The sequence below is a fragment of the Nannobrachium achirus genome, assembly GCF_963921795.1.
Source record: "Nannobrachium achirus genome assembly, chromosome: 11".
Taxonomy (NCBI): Eukaryota; Metazoa; Chordata; class Actinopteri; order Myctophiformes; family Myctophidae; genus Nannobrachium; species Nannobrachium achirus.
Window position 1 is genome coordinate 16,914,402 of NC_137820.1, and position 9,562 is coordinate 16,923,963.

The window sequence follows — 9,562 nt, forward strand, 5'->3', positions numbered from 1 at the left end:
GGATGGGGGCGAGCTGTTTTCATGTGACACTGATTTATTATATCATGCAGCCTACTGACTAAATCGTAAATTCGGGGGTGTTAATAGGCTATGCTTGGAAAATCCTGACACATGTCATGGACACCTGACCTAATCGCCCACTTTCACGCATATTCATGCAGTAGACCTGCTATGGTACATTATATTCCAGAATTTATCTTTCAGCTGTTGATATATGGCTACAGTTTTCACTTATGGCTATAGGCTAGCACTTGATTGACAGATATTTTGCTGGTTGGTTGATTGATTGATTGATTGATTGATTGATTGATTGATTGGTTGGTTGGTTGGTTGGTTCAATTAGTTGCAGCCAATTTAGTGGGAGATCTATAGGGTGTTTCCTCGCAGCACTGCTCCTGCCTTGAAATTCACAGTGCGTCTCAAGGTGGAGTGTGAGTGAAAGTTGGGGTGCATGGTGTTCGCGGGGCATATCGATTAGTACCCCCACAGGATTAAAGGATTGAGTATAGGCTACAGACAAGTATGAGCCTGACAATCTCCCTTCAGCCAGTAGCAATATTACTCCCTGCAGGCTGAGGCACTTCTCAAACAATGTTGTCACATAGGTTCGAAAGTACTGAACTATCCCCATAGATTTTAAGAACAAAATGGTTTAGCTATTTTTGTCTTTTATTCCTTTATTGGTAGGGATAGACCAGGGGTGTCCAAACTTTTTTCAAAGGGGGCCACATTAGAAAATATGAAAACACCCAAGGGCCAACTATACATCTCCTCACATAATGTACTTTCGCTCGGACCATAACAAAGTCATGTACATATCCATATCAAACGATTTTATTTAACTATCATCATCAATATTTAATATCAATGGTCTTTTGTCAGGTGTGTGCTCTGAACAAAACACAAATAACTTATTTCACACTACCAAATGTAACCAGATAAAAAAATACAATAAAATATCCTTTCTTTGACTCCTTCGGAATGAGAAAACAGGGAACGAGGAATCCTGACAAATTATAGTCTACTCTGGGAAAATATTCTTGTTTGGCGGGCCGTTTATAATACAATTTAGGAATGAAGCAGCGGGCCGTATAAAATGTGTCCACGGGCCGCATTTTGCCCCCCGGGCCACACTTTGGACACCCCTGGGATAGACAGTAGGCTGACAGGAAACGGGGGAGAGAGATGGAGAATGGAGAAACAAGGGCCGTTGGGACCGGGACTCGAACCCACAACACGCTGTCAGGCTACACTGAGCATGGAACCGGGGTTACGTTTGTTGCCTATGTTTTCCGTCCACGGGCGGATCATAGTGGTTGAACCGGAAGTGTGCGCTTGTTTCCGGGTCGCCTTTGTTATTATTCCTATTCGATTTTATTATAAACATAAACATCTCCTCAGCCTAAGTCGTATTTTCATTCGGAAAAAAAGATCTGAGGAGCGTGGGACGACGGCTTGCTAACCGTTACAAGCACATGCGCGGATCACGTGCACGGAGCGCCAGACGCGAAAGTTGTTGACGTCTGCTATTTCTCCCTTGTGTTAACATGGGTGGATAGAGTTTAGCTATAATGGGCTAGGTGGTGTCAGCCAGGCCAAAGAACATTTTCAATGGAACGGATATACGTGTAGACAGCGCTCTCTTGTTGTTTTGTAAAAACCACTAAAAAGGCTGGCGGCAAATGTGTTAATTTAACTTTAATTCCTCAGTCAAGCTTTTATCTTATCTTCCATTGGAAATTTCATTTGAGGAATAGCAATCAATTCACAGTAGGCCTATTCCTGTGGAGTAACACACTACACACACCATTGAGTTAAATGAACAACAACTCCCTCCCAGGCTCCCAAAGCAAGAAATGAGAGAACCAACAAAGTAAAGTGTTTGGGTGGGGCAAGCACTTCTCTCCTTCTCTGTTCTTGGCATTTGGCCTATGTTACAGCTGTTACTCAGCTGTCCCAGCAGCAGGCCATGTTCATTTAAAGTAGATCATTTCAAAGCTAAAACAAGGTATTCTCCCCAAGTATCACTAGGGGTTGGTCTGGTGCTGGTGGGTCAACCAGGACCACAAAACTGGGATATTTAAATCTGGTTCACCTTCACTTTCCCATCTCACTCTCCCCCCTCTCTCTTTATTGCTTATAAAATATTTTATACTAGGGCGGTAAGGGCGCCCGCTAACCTACCGGTCCAGGCGCATACCACATAGGCTCTGATGCCTGACAGTGTGTCGCAAGTTGACCAATGACCTTGCTGCGTGTCACTCCCCCATCTCTCTCCCCATTTCCCCATACTTTTTTGGCACCCCGTTTCTTCCACATTTGTATGTTCGACATACAGATTTCGTTCAAACTTCAACTTGTTCAGCTTTACACAGTTATGTTTGCTTTATTTTTCTTGTTACAATCTTTTATATGTTTTGAGAAAAAAACAGTTTATATTAATAAATATTAGCAATACCACAAAGTTCTGCATGAGTTCAATGGACCATTCCTGTAACCTTTTTTGTGAACCCAAAACCCCAAAAGTCCTTTGAGTTCAATGGAGGAGTGGTGCGAGCTTTACGAAGCACAGAATAAAGCACAGGGCACCAACCACAGGGGGGCACCATTCTCAAGCATGTAATGTCTGTAATGACCTACTCTGAGATCGATTGCTTATGCCTTCCTGCTATGATACACAAACCTTTGAATGGGAGAAGGCACTGCAGAAGACATCTCTGTTTCATACACTATTCTCCCCTGTTTCAGGTAAATATGTGGTGAAACGTACGGTATGGATACATAATGTTCCATGCTATTGCCCTGCACTCTGTTTTATGTGCTTTGGAAAGGAAATGACTCAGTGTTTGTAGTGTTTTCTCACTGTAAGCACAAACAAATCACATGAGCTATAAGCTAAGCTAGCCCTTAGAATACATGACTATCATATACATGATAGTCATGCTGTGCCCTTAACATGAGGACCAGTCGGGAATCGAGCCCTCAACGGTTTGAGCTAGGAGCGTCAGATTTAAAAAATAAAGTGCTTACCCAAGCCAACTCTGCTAACGATTTGACGCCGTGCAACGTTCATTACACGCCGCTGCCGGATTGTTGAATAAAAAGCATTTTTGTCCGAAATTATTCCGCCTCTAGTGGACAGTCGCGTCATCGCATCATCTCCGTTCACTACAATGATCAGCCGGAGATGACGCGACTGTCCACTAGAGGCGGAAGTCCTATGTTAAGCAAAATAATTTCGGACAAAAATGCTTTTTATTCAACAATCCGGCAGCGGCGTGTAATGAACGTTGCACGGCGTCAAATCGTTAGCAGAGTTGGCTTGGGTAAGCACTTTATTTTTGAAATCTGACGTTCCTAGCTCAAACCGTTGAGGGCTCGATTCCCGACTGGTCCTCATGTTAAGGGCACAGCATGACTATCATGTATGATAGTCATGTATTCAGGGCTATAAGCTAAGCTAACATTGCTGTCTGTAATGACTGGTTACACTTGAAAAGGGGATTTGAGGAAACGTTTGGTGGATAGGATACTAGTATGCACAACTCTAAGAACTGGTGCTTTCTTGTGTTGGAGCTCCTCAGTGCGTCTGCAGAGTTAAGGCGCTATCATTCCCAGAGACCACACTACTAAGTCATTATGCTAATGTATGGACAGAAGATAAGAAATGGGAAACATTGTAATGAGTTGGAGTTTAAAAGTAGTTATAATTCATTGAGAGCTAAACGTGTTGTGTTGATACAAAATGCCAGGGGGTTCTGGAATGGAAGCAACTGTATTTTGACACACTTACCGTAACCTGTAATGATAATACATACCTGGTTGTTCTGTGATGGTGAAGATAAAATACATATTTGTTATGTAATTGATTCAAACAAACCTTTGAATGAGAGAAGACGTCTCTGTTGTTTCATACACCATCTTCGGACAGATTCTACACGATTGTTGTCATTGTATTTATAATTTGAGCTTGACTGTGATACATGTGGCTACCTGATTGACGTTTTGTTGCATAGAGAAAATAATAGAGGCTGCTGTGCTGTTGAAACAGATGTGGTATGTTGTTGGTAGGGGGAGGTCAGGGCTAGTAGCTACTGGACTGTAGAAATTGTAGCTACCTGATAATGTATGCTGGTGGAGAAGGTGGAAAAAAAGGGTTAGGGTGGGGGGGGCACCACCAAACTAGGTCCAAGCACAGGGCACCATGAAGGGTTAATCCTGCCCTGCCACTTGGTCATCATTCTGTACCTGAATTATTTGTCAAAAATAATCAAATTATGTACAGTACTCCCACTAGAGTTCTGTCTTTGATCATCGCCAGACAGTTGTGAAAGACTATGAGGAATTTATGCCAAGTGTGCTTTCTTGTAAATACTGAATTGGTGATCTGCCAAGAACTGCAGACTGACTTACAAACAATGGAAAATAATGAAATGGTCGCACTCCAGTTCCAATCAAAACATAAACGCTCCAAGATACATCTAGGGCTAACAGTGTACAGAGCTTGTCAACACATTATTCAAGTTATGTAATGTTATGTCATATTTGTATTAATGGTCACATCAGCAGCACAAAATACTGCTATATACAGTATGATGATCTAATGGTGTGTGTGTGTGTGTGTGTGTGTGTGTGTGTGTGTGTGTGTGTGTGTGTGTGTGTGTGTGTGTGTGTGTGTGTGTGTGTGTGTGTAAAAATCTTAGCTTTAATACTACAAAAGTGTGTCTCCCAGCACACAGTTGTCCATTGGCTTAAAACGTGGTACAAATATTGGTCATGCCGTCTGCTCTTTAACGAACTACTTACATTTTTTTTCTTTCAAAAAAAGTATGTAGTTTACTTAAATATTCGACTTTTGCCTCGGGTGCCCAGCCGCCACACCACACCCACTCCTTCCTGTCAACACTATGGCTTGTTGGCTGCAGCATTGTACAGATTACTTTGTCTGGACACTGTACTTTTTTGATGCAAAAGACTAGTCATTGCTAGTTGCACTAACTAGCATTGACTGCTATGGTCACTTTGATTTGGACACTGTACTATTTTGATAGTTGTGCTTAAGGACACTTGTACCTTGCTCTTTACTGTACTCTGTTCTTTTTTCTTTTATTTTTCTTCTTCTTACTTCTCTGTAACTTTGTAAATAACCTTATACATGCTGTGCTGCCTCTGGGCAACTGATTTTCCCCCTTGGGATAATAAAGGTATCTATCTATCTATCTAGATTCATTGAGATAGAAAGACTTGTGCCATCTCCTGGGCCACAACCTTGGCATTTCTGACCCCTCATTGATGCAAGTCTTCTCTCTCAATGGCTCTGGAATTCTATACAATACAGTGAGTCGCATTGCTTTTTTTGATAGGATAGTAGACTGACAGGAAATGGGTGAGAGATGGGGAATGACATGTGGCAAAGGTTGTATGCGCCTTGACCACTAGGCCAGCGGGCGCCCCGTATATTTTCATGTTTGACATGCTTTCAGTCTCGGACATTTGACAGAGGACAAAGCGCATGCTATCTCTCTCCAGTTAATTAATTGCCACCTGATTATCTTTGTTGTAGCTTAATATATAGGCCTATGTACGTATATGTGTAATGGTGCCGATGTGCAACCGCAATGACTCATTGCCAATGACGGACAGCATGTACGGAGGTCGATTATGACAGCAGCTAACCTTTTTCTTCAAAACTCTACATGTATGTTGCTGACAGATTGCGGAAATAAAACTATCATTCAAACACGTTTGCAATAACTTTGCTTTGATCATTGAATAACATTCTACTTTCATAATAATTGACATTGCTAAATAAAACTACATCTTTACAATATTGTATCAGTGCAGCCCCTGAACTCGAACTCCAGTCTCCAGCTCACCAGTCTGGCCAACAACACCCTGCGCAAGGGGGAGAGCTAGCTCCCATAGAGGAGTGAGTTATGGCTGTGTTATTAGGATGCTACACTATAATCAATATAGATCACACAATTTACAATCAATGGTGATGGGGAAAGTTGGGAGAGGCCCTGGCAGTGCTGGGGGCCGTGTATACGGATGGGCTTTCACCTTAAAAAAAGGGCCAAATGACCCAAAGGTGCTTTTTTCTAGTAGAGTCCAGCTCTTGCCTTGTTTTATTGGAATGCCATCATCAGCCACATGTTTTAAATAGATTGCCTATACGCATCAATTTTGAAAAACTGTCTACCTGTCTTGGTCACATCAGTTGCTTACACTGGGATGGAACACTAGCCCTTCTGGTGAAACATCTGTGGGATTTAGCAAGGGAAAATAACGCATTTATTCTGATAGGCAGATCACTTTGGTGGACCTTTGTTAAAAAAACAAACTCAACTCCAGCCAAGACAATGTCTTGTTCACATGGCACACACAGTACAGTTGTACCATGCCATTCTCAGCTTGGAAAAGGGAACGCCTAAATTAAGAGCTTCCTCCTTCATCTACAGTATTGATGGATTGATGGACAGTTTTGATGAACTCACTGAGATGGATTTCTTAAGGGGGGCTGATGCCAGTATCGATTGATTATAGTGAGGGAGAAGTGGACAGGTAGAGGACAGTGTTGTGTCATGTAGGGGAGAAGTTCAAGCAAGTGGAACTGTGATTGACTGTTCATGTATTATGCATGTAATCACCTTGAACCGTCTGAATGTGAGGTCCTAGCGGCAATGACACAGAGAGGTGGGGCGGTAGCCCTGTTTTATGGCCCTACTCGGGGGCGGCATTATGCAATATCGTGCTAACATAGGCTTTTCAATTGTCAGTTACCATACAGTCCATTATGAGCCAGTCCATTTGAGGACAGTGTAGTCTTACCCATTGCCTATCCCCTCACAAATGTTGTGTTAAGCTAACAAGCTAACGCTCCACAGGATAGGCAAAAGGCCACACACCATGCCTGTGTTTCTCTATCCCCTCTTCCTTTCTTGGCAACTCCAGATGTAGAGTTTCTGGATCAGGCATCAATTGTGCTGAATACAGTTGATGTCAGTGTCTGTACTCAGTTTGGCACCCACTACCAACTACCACTTGAGTATGATATGTGATAAGAAGGTCAAGTTCAGCATTGATTTAAACTGAGGCTGGCCCAATTGGGCTGGAGTCCAAGCCTTGGGCCCTGGCCTACCAATCTATATGACATTTTTTTGGGCATATGGAACCGCCGGCGAGTGTGCGGGCCTTGGGCAATAGTTTATATGTCTTGGCTGGTACATAGATTTATAATAGTGTAGTGTTTACTCGTGCAGCTGATTGATGCTGGTGATGAAGAGAGTTGGGGATAGTAAGGTTAAAAGTCAGATCAACTTTAGCATATCTTACATTGATTAAGGATACATGTCACATGCACGCACGCCCGCACGCACCAACAAACCTACGCGCGCGTGCGCGCACACACACACACACACACACACACACACACACACACACACACACACACACACACACACACACACACACACACACACACACACACACACACACACACACACACACAGTGATAGATCTTCACAATTATGATTTCCCAAAGGGTGGTCACCATGGGGTCATTTGCTGTCCTTCCCATTAAGGAATGGATCTGTTGTGCATTTAAAGCAGTCATTTAGTATCTCCCTGTACTCTGGTTGAGTACATTTGGGGTGGAATTACAGCACGATGATCCTTGGTGTACAGGCTGTGTGTCAAAGGATTATTTTTTCCCCACTTGCTAAAGCTACAAAATGAAAGAAAATAGAACGTCTGGAAACTGTGGATGATGTCCCTTCCCTTGTATTACTAATGTGGCATGGGAAATGATTTGGGCTGGGGATGATGAAGTCCGTTACTGCTGTGTGGTACTGTTTCTAATGTCCATGCCCATTTGAGCTACTATAGATGAATTGAAAAGGGATTTGGATGGGGTCAAGAGATGGCAATGCTATTAATGTGGGCTCAGCATTCATTTCTGTAGTCGTTGAAACTTTCACAAGGCATTATTGAAGACATCCATTCATGATGTCATCAACTCTATGTTCGTTTTACGGATTTTATGCACGTCCCCCATTCTCCACATGCATGGGCGCAGTGCTCGCTGATCAGTGAGACCCCGCTTCCATTGCCAAATGGTCAGATAAGTTGCTGACTGCTTTCCCCTTAGTATCTCATCACTGTCAATACAGATGGTTCCCCCAATATAGTTCCATTTACTGAAGGAGGGCTCTCAACTCTTCTTCGCTCAAAATGTTTATTGACCAAACACACATACATTTCATTTCTGCTCTGATCTTCAGGGTAAAACCTTATAGACTTGAAGATAAATGAGTCATCACACCTTATATTTTTTAAACACAAAGCCAATAGTTCATCTTGTCTGACACTTTGCAAAAAGGATATGAGTAGATGAAAAATATGTCAAATCCTACAGCAAGGCCTGAGGGAATGTACTGTACATCAGTCAGTTTTGGAACCCAGCACTGGCTGGGTTAATGCATGGCTGAACGAGGCTCTCTCTCCCTTCGTCTCTCTCCCTCTCTCTCACACACACACACACACACACACACACACACACACACACACACACACACACACACACACACACACACACACACACACACACAACCTCCCTCTCTCTCCCAGTTCCTCTCTCCTTCTCCGTTTCTCTCTCACACACATGCGGATCAAGCTCTGGTCTGACATCACACACTATAGAGATGTCAACCCAACAACGTTCATTAGCGTTAAAATAGTTGATTAATTGATTTGAGCTGACGTCAGGTATCTCACATGGGCATATGACGTCAGACACAAATATAAAGTGTGTGTGTGTGCGTGCGTGCGTGCGTGCATGTGTGTGTGTATGTTCTTTTGTCTGACAGTTTGCAAAAAGCATATGAGAATTAGATGAGAAATATGTCAAATCTTACAGCAAGACCTGAGAGAATTCACATCATCGCATTTCAATCCACTGTCACAGCAGAGACCTTTACGATGTTCTAAATTCAATGGGGAACAGCTTAATTGTCAACTGTACTTAACTAGGCCGTGTTTGTCTGCCAGACATTTTACAGATCACTTCATCTCTTGAGTGGGAGTTTATTTCGCTTTTCAGCGTGTAATCAAACGGTTAAGTGCTCCAATTTCTATACAGAGTGATGTTGTGAGCTAAGCCATGGCGACAATCTCAAGGATCACTGGAGTCAGAGGATTAGGCTTAAGTAATGTGGTGCAGGCAATTAGACTCTTTTGTAGGAGCACCTGCGATTTGAACCTGCTGTTTCATTCTCCCAGGTGTTCTTCACACTTGGCTCTGAGGTGTAGATATAGTCCCATTTGGACCTGCCATTTCATTTCCCCCACTGAGGTGTAGATATAGTCCTATTTGGACCTGCCATTTCACTTTCCCCACTGAGGCCTAGACATACTGTAGTCCCCTATGGAGGAGAACGTCATCAGCAGATTTGAGAGCAGTCTAATCCCATGTCTCCCCCACTACTTAAGGAGTGGGGGAATATAGCACCATTATTACTGTGTTTGTGTGTGTGCGTGCGTGCGTGCGTGCGTGCGTGTGTGT

The 9,562-nt window shown here is 43.0% G+C and overlaps 1 protein-coding gene across 2 annotated transcripts in view; it reads left to right on the top strand.

Annotated features, from left to right (window-relative positions):
• syt7a (synaptotagmin VIIa) overlaps window positions 1–9,562 on the top strand; it is a gene marked incomplete at both ends in the record, with an annotated part of 128,842 nt that overhangs the window by 1,031 nt on the left and 118,249 nt on the right. The window lies entirely within an intron of this gene.